This window comes from Cupressus sempervirens, chromosome 3 (genome assembly GCF_028749045.1).
Source record: "Cupressus sempervirens isolate cs-2001-9-10 chromosome 3, ASM2874904v1, whole genome shotgun sequence".
In the NCBI taxonomy this organism is placed as follows: domain Eukaryota; kingdom Viridiplantae; phylum Streptophyta; class Pinopsida; order Cupressales; family Cupressaceae; genus Cupressus; species Cupressus sempervirens.
Window position 1 is genome coordinate 1,030,468,781 of NC_143120.1, and position 17,684 is coordinate 1,030,486,464.

The window sequence follows — 17,684 nt, forward strand, 5'->3', positions numbered from 1 at the left end:
ACCATCACAAAGATCATAACAAAAGGATTGGATGAGAACACAGAGAAAAATGTCAATCAACTGAAAACATATTCAAGATGATATATGCTACATGCATCCCAATGCAAAACCAAAATGCAATAAAGGTCCGACTGATATCCAAATGGATCATCCAAGCTGGCAACCAAACTCATCCCAAGAAAACTTGATAAAATTGGGTGACATGAAAAATGAGGTGAAAACCCCAAAATTGGAAAAATTCCAAAATAAAAATCTAAATTCCTCATGGGTGCAAAAACCTTGAAAATCCAATAATAATTGAGTTTGGACACCATATGCAAAAATAGCTAGCATAATGGCTCAAAATCCCAAACCCCCATCCAAAAAATATAGGAAATGTTCATACCTAACCAATCGGGTAGTAGAAATGGAGGGGAATACTTGTTCTTAGCCTCCTATCAAACAACTATAAAAAATAGAAGCTAAAATAGAGCAAAGACCATAAAATGGAAAGGCCCTACCTGATAGTAAAAGGGGTAGATTCCAAAAATGGCCTCATCAAATAACGAGTCTACTGAAACTACCAAAAGTGGTGGCAAAGCAAGGTCTCTCCAAGCCAAATCCAATGAGACTGATCTCGCACAAAACCATGCTCGCAATACCTAGAACAAATAGAAAAAGAATCCTATTTCTAAAAAGTGAGAAGTGAATAATGAATTCACTTTTTTAATACTTATTCACTTTTCAAGTGAATAGTTGATTATGGAAAATAGCTAGATGGAGTAGCTAATCTTTGAATTGACCCAAACTAAAATAGATTATTATCCATAAAGGAAATTCACCTAAGGCAAAGTTGCCATAAATTAAATCCAAAAAGATTTAAAACCCAAAAACCTAAAAACACAAAAAAACACTTAACACTTTCATGGCAAAGTGAACCTCTAAATGCACAAACACACTCACATGTCTAATCACATAATTTAAATAAGTTTTGATTTACTAATCACCAAAAGGTTTTAATTTAAAACAACAAAATAAGGATACATTGACCATATAGGGATGACATTGGTAAAATATGAATATCTAAATCACTAACTCCATGTACCATTGTTAGGGATATAATTTGTACATACTAAAACACATGATCAAGTGAAATATAATAGCTGAAGCAATTAAAGCACTAATTAACTAGTTAATACATTTACATCGCTCATGTTCATAGAAATTATAAAGAAAAAGAATGAAGTAAATAACCATAACATAGAATCCATCTCATAACATAATAAACAAATATGTCCAATAAACCATATAACCAAATATCATCATAGATCTACTATCATTTCAACATAGAATCAACATGCAAATATGATAAATTAAATAGCATAATAGTTTAGCATCTATGGTACTGAATCAAAGTATAACATTCAACCCTTAGGTCATCTCAAGGTACAAATAACAATAATTGTATCAAGTATCTCTTGAATAAAAATAGATGAGGTATAGGCTACAAACACGAGGGGCACTACATGGCATAAGTTATTTTTTATTTGTTGCTTTCAACTCGATATGTCTCCAATACATTTTATGAAAAATCCTTTCTTAGTCACTGCCTACTCACGCGAGTCTCCTTTGCACACTTTCAACATTGACTATTGCTCAGGTGGCTTTGGAAACTTCAAATAAATGATTTCCTTGGCATCTTAATATGTTTGATAACCTCTTCTTCACAACCCACCCAACCTTTGGTATGGATTCCATTGTTTTCCCTTAGATGACTTTGATCCTCTTTAGATAATGATGGTGGCAACTTGCTTATAAACTATGACTTCGATAATGTTATATTGTGTCTGCCTTTGATTGGCCATCTCCCATGTAGCTTTTTATTTGGCATGAGCTACCTTCTTTCTTTCTCCTTGTATTTCCCACATGAATATGGGCTCCTCCTTGTAATTAAATGCATCATCAAAACTTAGCTTGTTTTTTAGTAAGTCTGCCTTTTCTTTGCTTCTAGCACTTTGAACAACATAACAACCATGCAACTTGGAAAATTTGGCCAACAAGTTGACCAATTTCTCTAGTAACTATAGATATATAGATTGTTTCCCCTAGCTTAGGGGAGCTCACATTAAAAAAAACAACATAAGTTGTGTGTCCAGGCATTCCTAAAGCACCTATATAGTTGGAAATAGGTACATTTGTATGTATGATCTTTCACATCATCTTGCCTTCTGGTATCATACTATACTCTTCCCATCCAGTAAAGCTATATACCAAATCCCCTTGTTCAAATTCTGGGTGATTTGATATTACAACCTTGGAGATACCATAGCCATTGATAACCAATCTAGGAGTAAAAGTAGCTGAGAAGTAAGAAGCAATATTTTTCATGTGGTGTTGCATGTATGGATCACATGACAAATGCAAATTCTTTACACGAATAATGTCTTGTGATCCATCTTTCAATTGTAATGGAAGCTTGGTACATTTTATCAACATAACAGACTTCTTTGGCATTCCAATTACATAATCCTTCAAGATCACTTGTGTATTACTCACATTAACACCTTCTACTTTAGTATAGTTTCCCTTCATTACTTGATTAGAAAAGTTTACTCTCATGCCTCAATCATATCACCACCGCCTTTATTGCCTCTAATGGAATTAGTCGGGCCCCAAAGTGGGTCCAACTAAAAAAATTCATTTTCAAATACTTGAAATATCAAAATGGTCTATTCACCATCTAATACCAATTTGATGAAGAACCAATTATTTTGCATCATTTTTTAAACTTAAAAAAACTTATTTCACCTCTTTCTGCTACTATGATTTTTGTGTCAGGAGGTCCTTTAACTCCCCTTAAAAACTAATCCGAACAAATAATCAAGCCCTAAAATTTGAGACAAAAATTCTTTGTTCCACACACTTTTACCTTGTCAAATCTCATCTCAAGAAGAATTCTCAGTCAAAAGATATTGATTATCAAAGTTCCCCTCTCAGAAATGCCTACAAGAAAACATGTCAGAAAACCATAAAATTCTTTCTGATTTAGCTTCAAAAATTGGATAAATTGACACTTGGGGGAACAAAAACTAGGGAATTAGTTCATTTTCATGAGAAAAAAAATAAATCTAGGATTAGGGCTCATGATGAATAAGTGGGCAGATTTGGCGAGTAGTCAAAATGTGCTACTCAGAATTTGTAGACTAGAAACATTGACAAAAGTAGATCTTTTGCAAATACAATGGACCTAGGAAAGTGTGCAAATGGATTTGTCAAGACTTGAAAATTGGCATACTTGAATTATTTTCAAAGTAGAACATAGTGGTATGATCTGTTTGTTCTCATCTATAATAGATTTTTAGATATGACATCACAAACAAGGGTACTTACAAATCTGCACTTCTTGACACAAGTAACAAGTTAGAAACTGTATTTGGAATCACATTTGAAAACCTAGTCATACAGATTCGAAATGACTCAATATATGAAACATAGGTTATCTGGTATGAACACTAAAAAATTCCAAAGTGGTGAGTTAGGAAACATTACTGGGTGCAAGATATTCAATTACAAACATGACCTCCTGTCATTGTTTGACACACAATGCAGAATTGACAATTGCTCAAGATAGGACTTCACAAAATGGCTTAGAATGAAAATTTATCATCATGGAACACATAGACCCACTATATTCAAGGTGTTAGAAACATTAAGAACCTCTTAGGCCTCAAATGGATAGCCAGGTACATGTGCATCAAAAAGTGCTTAAAGGGCTTGATTTCTCAATGGTACTCAAAATTGGGGCTTCAATTTTGAGTTCCAACACTTAGTTCTTGGTGGATAGAGTATTGTTTAGAAAGGATTATGATGGAGTCCTATTAAGATGTATCCAAATTGATCAAATTAGCAGGTTATTGAAAGAGTTCCACAATGGCCCTACTGGTGGTCATTTCTCATCCATGATTGCTCCAATGAAGATCGTGAGGGCTAGTTATTATTATCCAAGTTTATTTAATGACTACCAAAAGTGGGTGAGGAAATGTGAGAAATGTGCTTTCCTCTTAGGAAAGAAAACATTGGTTGCTCTCAAGTTGAACAACCTTTTTCTCAATGGGGTTTGTATTTCATTGGTCCAATAAATCCACCTTCTAGTGCTGGTCATAAATGGATTTTGGTTTCCAAATATTACTTCACAAGATGGACACAAGTAGTGGCTTTGAATTTTGCAAAAGAGGCTTCAATGGTTGAGTTCTTTAATGGAAAAGTGACCAAATTTGGTGTTTCTTCAATCATTATATTAGATAATGCAAATTGTTTTGTTGGAACTCATATATGCTCTTGGGATCTAAAAAATTGTTGAAAATAGATTGATACAAGTATGATAATGTGCTTCAATCATTGTTTTGTCACTTATGTCAAACCTACTACTTTTTAGTAAGACACTTTCTTAAATGATTTGAGTAGTATTATTTGTTTGATTGATGAAGATAATTTGATCAAATGAGGTAGCAATAAAACCTAGAGGAAAGGTTGAGTTATAATATGAAAAGGAGGACATGGATTAGTTAAGATAGTGATATTGTAGTGCATTGATAATCTACTTAAGGTTTCAAAGGATGGTTACACTAATTAAGTTCTGAAGAAAAAGTTAAATGAATTATGTCAGCCAAACATAACAATCTACATAACAGGTGCCAAGAAAATTTAGTGTAACTCAAGAAAAAAATTAATTGGAACAAAGTAAATTCAATTTTAGTAGAAGCCGAGTAAAGCTTAGTTGATGTCAAGCACCACTAAGCTTTAGTTCATGCCAAGTGTTTTGATAGTGGATGTCAAACAATGTAGTATGTGTCAAGCATCAAAAGTTAGTTAATAATGAGTGTTATTATTATGAGAAAGATCATGAATTTGGTGAATCTAAGCCAACAAGTTTGATTTCTTGGATTGTGTGAACTATGTGAAAGGTAATCTTGATAAGCTAGTGGCACAAAATTCAAGGTGAACCATTTTGAGGAAAATTCAAAGAGGATTGAATGAGAAGTTTCTAGAAGGGAATGAAATGAAATGATGGGTAGATTTATTGAATCCTACCTAATCAAACCTAACCCTAAAATGGATTATGGAGGATGAATAACAAAAGTTCTTAATTTTCTATTTACAAAGATGATTGATTAGAAGCGAAGGTTTTCATGTGTGAGAACATGAGGAAGATAAGGAGTCTAGGATATTGCATTATTCGGTGACCTAAGAGAAGTGACTACATTGGTAAGAAAAGAAAGAAGGCTTAAGGGTATGGATGCTTGAAGCGTGAACAAGATATTAGAGTTGAACTATGTGAAAGCCAAGTAGAATGGAGGAATAAAACAAAGATCTTTAATCTACAAGTATGTTGTAAGTGGTTTTTAGATCAAGCCTTATTGTTATATTCTAATCATTGTATCAGTCTAGGGTAAATCCTTTGGATTCAAGTTGACCTAATAGTAATTCATAAATCTTTTAACTAGGTTGCATTTAACAAAGTGTGTGGTAACCTTTAACAAGGTTGGCCTTTCACAAGGCATCACTTCAAAAGAGTGAGAATGAGTAGGATGTTACTGGTGGTTTTTTCCAAATTGGGTTTCCATGTTAAATCATTGTGTCAAATGTGTTATTGAATCCATTATGTTTTATGTTTACATTTATGAAAGGTTGATTTGATAGTAACCTACAAGTTTAAGTGATTGTATGATCTAATGGATGCATGTATGATGAAAATGTCTTATAGATATAGGTGTTGGAAATATTCAAGACTAGCTAGGTTACTAAGGGGGGAGGGTTGAATCAGTAACCTCAAAAATTTTGATTAATCTAACACTTAATAACATAATCCATTTACCATTAATAGATCTAATCTATTGCATGCATGGGAAACTAAAATCATAAAACACTTTGAACACAATATTTGGTGACCCAAAAACCTTCCAAATAGAAAATAAAACTAGGGTGGGAATGATACCCACAAAACTTCAATACTACAGCATAAAGTTGTCCTGTTAAGTCTTACAATGATTAATTTTGATGATCTTCCCTATTAGGAGCAATTAGGACTACTAGGTCCACCTTGTTAGAGGTTTTACAAACATACAATGAAGTATGCACTCGATAAAGAGATTTAAAGAAAGACTATTAAGTCTACCTTGTTAAAGGATTTGAGGTTGATTCACCTATTAGGATGAAACATTAGATCTGACTTACAACTAAATTACTGATTAAGATCCTTGAAGTACTGATCACCTTTATGTGATAGATGTAACTTTGATACTCCTAATATGATCTTGCAATACACTTAATCTGTTGTTGATTCACATTCACTCTTCTCAAAATCACTTTTTTCTTTTTTTTATTGGGTATGATACAATACATTACATATATAACAATATAATTGACATAATTACAAGGTTGGCCAATACACAAGTTAACACCAATATTACTCAGTTAGCCCAAATGTAGAAACACGAGTTCTGAAAACTAACTTGGTGAATTTCTGATACACGGCATTCACTATCATTACTCAACATCATCATGCACTCAATAGAAGTAGAAGCATAGTCCATACTAATCACTTCAATGTAGTTTCAAACTCAGTATACACTAGTGACTCAGTAGATATAGTGTCACTTGGTAGAAATTGAATTCCATGTTTACCATGTCTACATTTGGTAAACACTACTCATTTTATCACTCAGTTAACACTAATCATTCCATCACTTGGTTAACACTAAAAATTCCATCACTCAATTAACACTAACTTTTCATCACAAGAATCGATGACTCGATAGACACTATAAGGCTTGATAACCACTGAACTACTCAGTAGGGACTTTGAAGCTCAGTAACCATACAAAATCTAAAATAAGTGGTCACTAATAACAAACATGACTTAATACCAACAATGGATTCACTAAGTTGTGAAAAGTTGTAATTGTACATCTAGACCTTGGATAACTCATTCACCCCTCCTCTTAGTTATTCTAAAGAATTCCAACCATTGGTATCAGAGTCATCTACTTAAGAAGACTAGTTTGAAGGTAATAGAAGCAAAAAGATCAAGATGTCAAAAAGAGAGGTATCCAAGCTTAATAGAGATAACTTTCCTACATAGAACAATATGATGAGGCTACACCTAGGAGGTCTTGGAGATCATGCACAAGCTACCATCATCATAGAGAATTTTGATCCTGTTGAAGCCCTAACTATAGAAGATCGGAAAAAGATGAAAAAACACAACTAGACAATGTTGGAGATTGCCTCTACCTTAAGTTATGTTGAGTTTGATGATGTCATGAGTTATGAAAGTGTAAAGAAAATGTGGGATTCTCTACGCACCATCTATGGAGTTGACAAAAATGTTCTAAGAGCCAAATCTAAAAGTCTCATAGGTAAGTTTGATGATATAAGAATGCAAGAAGGTGAGAATATTGCTCAATTTTACTCTAGGATAAAAGATGTTGTTAATGCAATAAGAGGAGCTACTAGTAAAATAGATGATGAGACCATACTAAGAAAAGTTTTTAGAACACTATAGCTCATTTATATTAATAGAGTTTCTACAATACAAGAACTAAGATGTATACCAAGGACTAATCTGATTCTTGAAGGTTTGGTAGGTAGGTTCACTTTTTTTAAGCTATCTAATTTTGATAATTACCAACCTAGAAATGTTGAATCTACTTTCAAATCCAAGCTATCATTGAAGAAACCTAATGAGAAAAGGAAGAAAAAGGTAAAATATGTGTCCAATGATAGTGAAAAAGTTAAAGGCAAGTGCAAAGGTAAGTTAGCTAGCATGTGTTTCAATTGGAATGAGGTTGGTCATATTAATTCTAGATGTCTAGAGAAGAAGAATTACAAAGGTGGAGACAAGTACATAAGTAGAAGAGATGAAAATAGAAAAGATTAAAAAGACATGTTAACACTAAAAAATGGTTTGCATCTATGGTTTGATCACATTTTCATACCAATCCATCCCATTTTCTCATTCCACTAACTCTAATCTTTTGGCCAACTTGATCATAACTCAACAGTATCAATCATCATTTGTATCCTTGTTCACATCAATTGTAGACAATTTCAAAACCATTTTATCATTATCACAAATCCTATCAAATCAACCCAGAATCACCCCAAATCTACTTAGAATCACCTAGAATCAGTTTTAATCAACTCGAAACATTTCAAAATTCCCAAATCTATCATCATTTATCCAATCCTAGGCATTATTGTGGCTTTTATTGCCTCACAAATCTATCAATCTAACCTTATTACTATAATGGTTCTTAGTGCTAGGTCAAACCATCATTCTTGTCATTCAATCATGGACATTGTCGAGTCCCTTAGTGTCAAATCATGAAATCATCAAACCATCTTAATAACATTGATAGTGTCCATCAATGTCATTATGATCAACCATATTAGTCAATCTCAATCATGTAGCATTTACAATATTAATTAAGTGTTAGATTTTCTTAATTCATGTCATGTGTCCTTGGCATGTTATGAATTTTGATCAATCAATAAATTTGACCATGACTTTCATTCACCCATCATCATACTAGTCAATTTGCATAGTCATCACATTTTCATCAAATGACATTATCACACTTATTTAATCAAATTGGCCAATCATCTAGTAATTTTCTCTATAGGATTATAACCTATAATTTAATCCTATGTCATTTCATTGTTTAAACTTCATCATTCCCATCTTTAATGAATTAATTTTATTAATTAATTGATTCATCATTCACAAACTATGGAAATTCTCAATTTCCTAAGACATATTTTCCAGCATTAATTCCATTTTTACTAATTTCTCTTTGTGCAGAATAATGGATTTTTAATTCAAATATTCCACATAATATTGACATCAACGTGACACATGGGAATGACAGATCATGGATTCTCCATTTACACTTGGCTATGATATGTCATAATCCATATATTCTTATTCCTTATGCATATCCATATTTGACTTCCATTATCATATATTCTTGGCTTTAAGTGGGTTTGAGGTGTCACATGATGCATCATAGATCCTCTTCTAGTTATAGCCATGTCTGACTTTCAAGCTTCACACAATCCTACATTTGGTATCTTGTGTCATATGTGTCATGGATTCTCAAAGGAATCTCCTACCAAGTTATTTATCCAAGGTGACAAGTCCAATGCTCTTATCTTGCATGTGGATTATAAATTGAACATTCTTCCTCTCATTTCTGGTCCTAAGTCTGAAGTCCTAGGTCCCTAATTCTTTTGTCTTTTGCTCTCTCAAGCTTAAATCACTTCTTCTAGCATTCTCATACCATCATCATTATCATAGACTTTTTCTTCCTAATTGTTTACACTATAGGCGATTCAAGCTACATCAAATGGAGAAGAAAGAAGGACATGGGAGCTACAAATGAAAGAGGGGGTATTTAACCTTGTTTTGTTTCCTTTGTTTATTTGGCTTTCATGGTAGACTAGAGGGTGTCAATGTATGCGTATTGAGTTTGTGATTTGCTTATAGTATGTTAGATATTAGTCCATTTTTTGGTCCTACAATTGGTGAACCCAACATGAACATGATTAACTAACTTGGGTTTCTTGTGTTTGTTCTCGTAGGTGAAAGGCATTATCTCACTTGGAAGGGTATAATGACTATCTGCACTTCCTTATCAAATCTAGATTAATTAGGGGGTCCAATAACATGGTTATATGATCTCATTTTATGAATTCTATTAGCTTGTTGTTAGCTTGAATTCTATATGATCTCATTTTATGAATTCTATTACTCTACTCTATCAGGGTGCACTTGGGACCCCTAAGAGGAAGTTTTAGGGACCTAGGAGCCACCATAACCCCTATCTACTACTCCCAATTCACCAACTAGGATTAGAAACAACCAACTACACCCTTCTGGGTCCTAACTACACCATGGGTGTAGTCTAAACTATCTCAACATAGTTGGTAGGGTAGATTTCAAAATTTTAGTTTTTGGGTATTACTTAGGGCCAATTTTCCCACAATATGCAACTGGTCTCTCAACTACACCCATAAACTACCAACTATGCCATTATGGGCCCCAAGTGTACTATGGGTGTGTTTAGCACTATTTGAGTTCACTTGGGGGCATCCTGGGTCATTCTAACCTTCTAGGGTGTAGTCTACTCTATTGGAGCATAGTTGGTTCACAAAAAGCACATACTTCACTCAAAAACTACAGCTTGGGTTTGTGTTATTCATGGTCTATTTGTAGCATGTGGTGAGCATTAGATGAAGACATAATCATTACAAACTACTAATGCTTTTTTGCAAGATGTTATCAAAGACCCTATGTGCTTGTCTAAACTGTGTGGATTTCCTAGATTAAATAACACTTCATTTGGTGCATTAAAATGAATTTTTTCTATTCTACTTGGCATGTCTATAGTGTTTTAAACCCTATGAGTTACTTGGAGATATCCTCTCCCCTTTCCATTCATGGATCTTGGGTGTAAGAGAAATCCATGTGACTTCTATAGAGAAGCCTACCTTGGACCAAGATACCTAATATTGGGTATGCCAAGGGATGACTTCGAGGAAATAATGAGCCAAACCTAGGTCAACCTTCCCACTACTATATAAAAATTGATACATTAATGTCATGTTAGTGGTATTGCTACATGATATCTCTCCTGTAGTACCCTTGTCATGCATCAAACTTAGGTTCTCAGGGTTGGGAGACCTTCTAAGGAAGTTTATTATTCACTTCCCAAAAAATGCCTGTACTAAAAACCTTATTTTAGTGGCCACAAACCTTTCTACTCACTCGCTTAGGGGGTGACCCATGGTCATGAAGAAACCCCACATTCTCATGATCCTTAGTAGAGACAACAATCCCTTGGGAAGAAGATCTTGGTAGCCCTGAGAAATGAGTGCACTATAATGGGGAGCTTATAGTCCCAAGATTCTAAGTTTGATACTCTCGATAAGTGTAATTGAACTTTGGTTTGAGTGGGAATTGAGTGCATACAATCCTAAAGTCTAGGTTGTGGTGTGTATTTTCACTTTAACAACAACTATTCTTATCTTACTGTGTCTTGTGTGCATGTAAAACATTAATGAAGATAAAATCCAACTTTCATATTTACATCTTGGATACTATTCAAATGTTTTCAAAGCTTCAAAACATTGTTAAAACATTACAATCTTTGTCAAACTGAGAAAACATTGGTTAAAAACTTTCAAGACTTGGAAAACATGATAATTTGTGACCTTAGACATGCTTGGCATAACCTAGATTTTGTCTTTGCATAGAATCCACTTACATTCACCATATTTTGAGCCTCATAATTGCATCATCTAGGCTTCATTTAGTCCTCATTTAGTATCTCTCATCATTCATAGTACCTTCCTTAGGCTTCACTTTGCATTCTTTAGTCTTTGCATTTTAACTCCAAAATCTACATCTTGCATCTCCCATTTGCATTTATGCATTACCCAACCTTCATCTTGCACACTTGAACCATAATTTTGGGTGTCCTAACCATCATTATACACCTTCATTCTAGTCTTATCATTGTCCTCTACTATTTGGTTCACTGTCACATCAATCTAGAAACCTTAGCACCCAAAATCATCTTAGTTTCCACCTATTTTATGAACTATGCATTGAAACTACCAATTACACCCTAACTTGCCCCAACTATACCATAGGTGGAGTTGGTACTATTTGATTACACTTGGTAGTCTAAGATTCTAGTTTGGACTTCTAGATAGCATTTTAATACTTTAGATGTGTCCTTAAGTACCTGGATAGGCCCCATGTCTCAACATGCCCTTATCTACATTTTGCATGCCCTAGCCATCATTCTCTTCACTTAGGACATTATTCCTTAGGTCATAACCTTCATTTTTCATCTCCTATCCAATCATAACATCAACCCTAGCATCCTAGCTCTCTACTATAGTAACTTAGGCATCACCTAGCTCAAAATCAGCTAGCATTCCACCCAGCCTCCCAGTTACACAATGAAACTACCAACTACACCAAACTAGACCCAAGTGCACCATAGGTGTAGTTGGTGTTATTTCAGCACACTTGGTGCTACCAAAGTGCACTTGGATACCCACATGACCATTTTGGGCCTCCAAGTTGCATTTTGGGACCCAAAAATTGCTTCTAGAAGCCTATGTAGATTGTCATTTTGCATATGACCCAACACAACATCTTGCACCCAAAACCTCATTTTGCATCTTAGGGCCTTTGCATTTTTCATATTTAATCAGCATAACCATCATTCTAAGGCCCCTAGACATCATTTTGAACCCAAAACCTTTGAATTTAGTCCAAGATGTAAACAAAATTATGAACCCTACAATATTTCATCGTGTCAATCGATAATGGATCTTGATGACATCATTTTGTCAGTTTATTTTATCATTTTCTTTGGTAAAACTCTATCTATGTCAAGATGGATTTGGCTTTGTAATTTGATCTTTTCACTTTGATCTCTTTTCAGTCAAGATCCAAAGTCTATTGTCATAATGTTAAACTCTTAGGTTAATACCTTTTGAAGATTTCACCTAAGTTCAAAACGTTGCATATACCCTTACCATAGCATTTCCACATTCCTAGTTTTTCTAAATGTCATTTTGACTTACCCTAGTGGTATATCCCCCTCATCTTGCATTTTTCAAAACCCTAGCATCATTTTCCATGATCAAACCCTATTAACTTGTCTACCAACCAACTTGTCTCCTTGATCACTTATCCTCGTTTTGCATAGCACAAACACCATTATCAACCTTAGTACACCATCCCTTGCATAATACACCTTTCTTAAATCAACTTCCAACATTATTTCCAAGTCAAAAATTCTAACCCTAATCATCATTTTGCATGTACCATAGAGTCATTTTCATCTCCTTTAGTCAAACTCCAAAGTGCCATTTATATTTTCTTTTGCATACTTTTCCTAGGACATTTTCATTTTTCATATCAAAAACCTAGTTCATTTTTCACCTCCTTAGGTTTCATAACATCCCTAAACACCTAAAAATCTAAAAAAAAATCATATCTTGCATATCCACTTCCAGATTTCCAAGGTTTACCCTATTTTACCAACTACACCCTTGTTTTACCAACTATACACTTCAAGTGCACAGTTGGTAGTTTTAGTGCATAGTTGGTAATTTCATAGAACACTTGGTAAATGGGGATTTCATCTTAGGTTCCATAACCCTAATCTAGACTTCCATAGCTTGCATTATATCCCTAAACCATAGAAAACACTCAAAATCACTTAAATCATTCACATTCTACATTTTACTCAGCCTAACACCTCTATTTATGAATTTCATACCTTCTACTTACCAAATGCTTACCTTTAGGGCCCCAAGTGCACCAAGGGTGCACTTGGTACTATCTAACTATAGTTGGTAGTTTAGGTGCACACTTTGGAGGTAGAGAGTCCATTTAGGTTTTCCTCCATTGCATCTACATCCTTGGGTATCATACCAACACTTACAAGGACACAATCAATTTAGAGACTTGAAGAACTATACCAACCCTTGTTTTCTAAGGTAGAAAAACAACCAAAACCTCATCCAAGATGAAATAAGAGCAAGAAAACCCAAAAAATATTTGATGAAGACCAAATCAAAGCATGAAAACCTTTACTTATGGACCCCTTAAACATGTATCTACAAGATCACAATAATTAAGAGATGACACAAAAAACCCTAAGAAAAACACATAATATTAGGTTTCCTTCAAACACTTCTCCTACAAATGGGATGGTTTAATGGAGTCCTAACTTTGAACCCATATTTGTACTGATACCACCTAGAGGTGGAAGTGTGCCAACCACACTCAAGGATGAATAAGCACACTCCTTCAAATTCAAAAAACCCAACACAAGTACCTTAGGCACTAACACATTAAACAAACAAAAAGGTATTGTACACCTAAGTGATGACTCTGACATATATTATGGCATCACTCATGAAGAAATGGCTAGGGCATGTCAAGATGAAACCTTCTGAAAGAACTTTAAACTTTTGGAAGCCCAAGAAATTGTCAAATTTAACCCAAACTTAGAGGGGCCTAAGTCGAAACATAAAACTAACTCAATACTTGAAACCATATAGCCTATGATCAATTTGGACTTAGATAAGGGAAAAAAACCTTTGTAGTTTCCAAACATAATGATGGCACCTATAAGGTCCCATCATGAATCAACCATTGAAATCCTCCAAAGTACATTTGAATACATCAACATTAATCCCTTGTTTGATGAACCACCACCAATAAATGGAAACAATATTCTTCCTAAATATCCCAAAAGGATGTTGAAACTTGATCTCAATAACTTAATGCAACAAAAAGACATGCCCAATGGGACTTGTACTGTAGGGATGCAAAGCATACCTCCTTTGGAGGAAAATTGACAAAGCACACCTTTTCTCTTAACTCTACCAAAAGTTATGATGTCAAATGTTATGGGACCTCCCATGAGTACATCAAGTGTAAAATCAATTGCAACAATCCCTATTGACATACAAAGGAAAAGTCTTATTGACATTTCACCCACTCCCAAAAGGAACATGTCTCATTTTCAAATCAATATGATGTCCCAAGGAGAAATGTCTAGCACAAAAAAGTACCAAAATAACAACCCAAACATGATGTTCAATTCTCAATGACATAACCAACTTCAAAGATAACAACAACCTACAATGGTACAAGGACTTAACATTTCCAATGAACAACCAAGTTTAAATCAACTTAACACACATTCAACATATCAATAGCAACATCAACCACAACAATAACTTCAAGTGGTGCAAGGATCCAATTTCCTTAAGATACACTCCAATGTAAATCCACTTGACTTACACATAATGCATCAACAACAATTCCAAAAAAAAAAGCCTTATTTGCTAAACAAAAAGAGAAACTTAAACAATATTTGGAATACCAAAGATTCCTAGAGAAAAAAATTTCCTATCAATAACATTTGTTACAACAACAACATATGCCACAACAACCTCAACAAAATAGTCACATACATGGTCTCGCATGCACCTAATAGGGATATTTCAATAGCAACCACAAAAAATGGCACAATAACTACCAAAACAATGATGCAAGAACAATACATGGTATAACAATCAAAATCGATACCACAAGTACCACAACAAATACCACAACAAGTACCCCAACATGTACCACAAAAAAAACCCATTTGTCTTTGAGGTACTAACATACCTCCACCACCTAGTGACACATCACCTGACTCTTTAGGCATAGAAATGTCATAATTGGGTAGACATAGATCTCACCATAGCAAATGATCTACTCATAGACAAAAAAGATTTGAAGAGAAAACTAGCATGCAATACCCTAATGCAGAGTTACTACAACAATTCAAACAACTTTCCTAACAAGTCGAGGCATTGGGAGTCCAAAAGAAATAGGCTTTATATACAAAAAGGGACTTACATCCTAATCCATTTGATAAAAGTTTGTATATGCCTCCATTCCAAAAACACTTTGAGGCTCCAAGATTCAAAAAATAATGGGGAAAAGGCAACCCCATTGATCACATCAAAGAATTATATGCCTCTTGTACCAAACTTAGTGATGAGTCCACCTACCTCATGAGATTGTTCTCTCATTCTCTAGGTGGGCCCACACTCAAATGGTATTCCAAACTTCTTATACTATCAAATCTTGGTTAGAGCTAGTATAAAAATTCATCTCCCACTTTTCCTTCAACATTACAAATGAGGTGACTCTCTAATTTGTGCTCAACTAAATAAAAGATAGGAGAACCATTTATCACATTCTTACTATGCTGGAGAAGCTTAGTTAGTTGATACTCACTAAATATTCTTGAAGAACAAGTTAACCTTTGCATTGAAAACCTAGTCCTAGACTTAATGTATGAATGCAAGATCAAAAGTCCAAGCACCATCTCAAAATTGATGAAAAAAGGGGCTAGTATTGAAGATGCTCTTATCTATAAGAGAATCCTCAAGACAAATAAGGAAAACATAGACACCAACTCATCTAGTGACAAGGTGAAATTTTAATCTAAAAACAAGAATGTGACCAATGATGGTATTTTGGATGCATGAACAATTGGCACAACACAACCTCAACTAAATTTGAAAGGTATAAACCCTACGAATTCAAAAAATTCCAATCAAACATCATGTCCACAATAGAAAACTAAGACTTCCACATAGGATGGACCTTGATGAATACATCGTAGAACCAAAGATAAAAAATTCACACCCTTGGGGATACGTCTTGAGATTGCACTTCAATAATTACTTAGTAATAACTTCTTCCAATTACCCCTAATCAAATATGAACCACTAACTAAAGCTTCTTGGTGGGATGACAAATTTTTTTGTGATTACCACTGCACCAAAGGAAACAAGACCTCACCATGTTTCTAGCTAAAATATTCAATATAGAGCTTATTGATGATTGTCTGTTCATAGTCGATCCATCACCACTAGCATCCAACTCTAATCAAACTATTTTTAAACATCCTTTGGGTAATCATAACAAAGAGAAAGCCTCCAATTCAAACTCAAACTCACAAACCAATGTGAATTACACATGCACTGGATATGACTACACCATCAACTATTTCAATGAGTCTAATTCCCACGTATCTACATTGACCTTAAAGGGTAAGGAACCTCATTGTTTTGTCACTAAATGTTGTACCAAGATCACCCTATCTAGAGCTCCTTCTAGACCTATGGCCTCTACTAGACTTGCACCCCCTAGTAGTCCTAATGCTCCTACTTCATTTAATTATAGCCTTGTTGAACAACTCAGCAAGACCATTGCACAAATATCCATATTGGACCTACTATGTGCATCTCCCCAACATCAAAAGATCTTGGATCAATCCCTTAAAGAGTTAGTAGTCCCAAATAACATTGATGTTTCCTAGCTCCAAGCCATGGTTGGGAACCTATCTACATCACAACATATCACCTTTTCCCATCAGGATATTCCTAAAGATACACCCAACTGCAATGATCCCCTTCACCTTGAAGTCTTTATCCACAATGTTAAGGTTAGACGTGTCTTGATAGATGGAGGAGAAGGGTTCAATATTTATACCCTTAAAGTTGTCAAGGGTCTGGGTCACTTTGAAGATGATGTAGATCCCTCTCACAAAATCACCATAAAGGCCTATGATAATGGTGAATGCATCTCCATGGGTGTCATCATCTTACCTATCAAAGTTGGTCCAACTAGTAAGAATACTTTGTTCTAGGTGGTAGATATTGAAATTAATTACAACATGATACTAGGACACCCTTGGATCCATACTATGAAATTAGTGCCCTCTACATATCACCAATGCTTAAAATTTTCCTATAACAATGTAGAGGTTACCATCTCTAGTGATCTCAACCCATTCCAATTTTGTACCAATCTTAGAGGAACCACTACATGAAAGGTTTTGACAAACCATGCAAAAAATTTGCTCAAGTCCTCCAACTATATTGATTCTTCTACACTCACACCTACATTCAAAGGAAATGTCAAAATCAAAAACCAAGGTTGTGGTGAGTATTCCATGTCACATGCCTTTCATATTGGGAAACTCCCTCTCTCTCCCAAGTCATATGGAAAACCCCAACCTATGAATAGCAAGCCTAAGTTCACA

The 17,684-nt window shown here is 34.6% G+C and overlaps 1 pseudogene; it reads right to left on the bottom strand.

The window, feature by feature from the left end:
* Window positions 1-1,859: 1,859 nt before the first annotated feature.
* Window positions 1,860-2,571, bottom strand: LOC149570260 (2-alkenal reductase (NADP(+)-dependent)-like; annotated as a pseudogene).
* Window positions 2,572-17,684: the final 15,113 nt, after the last annotated feature.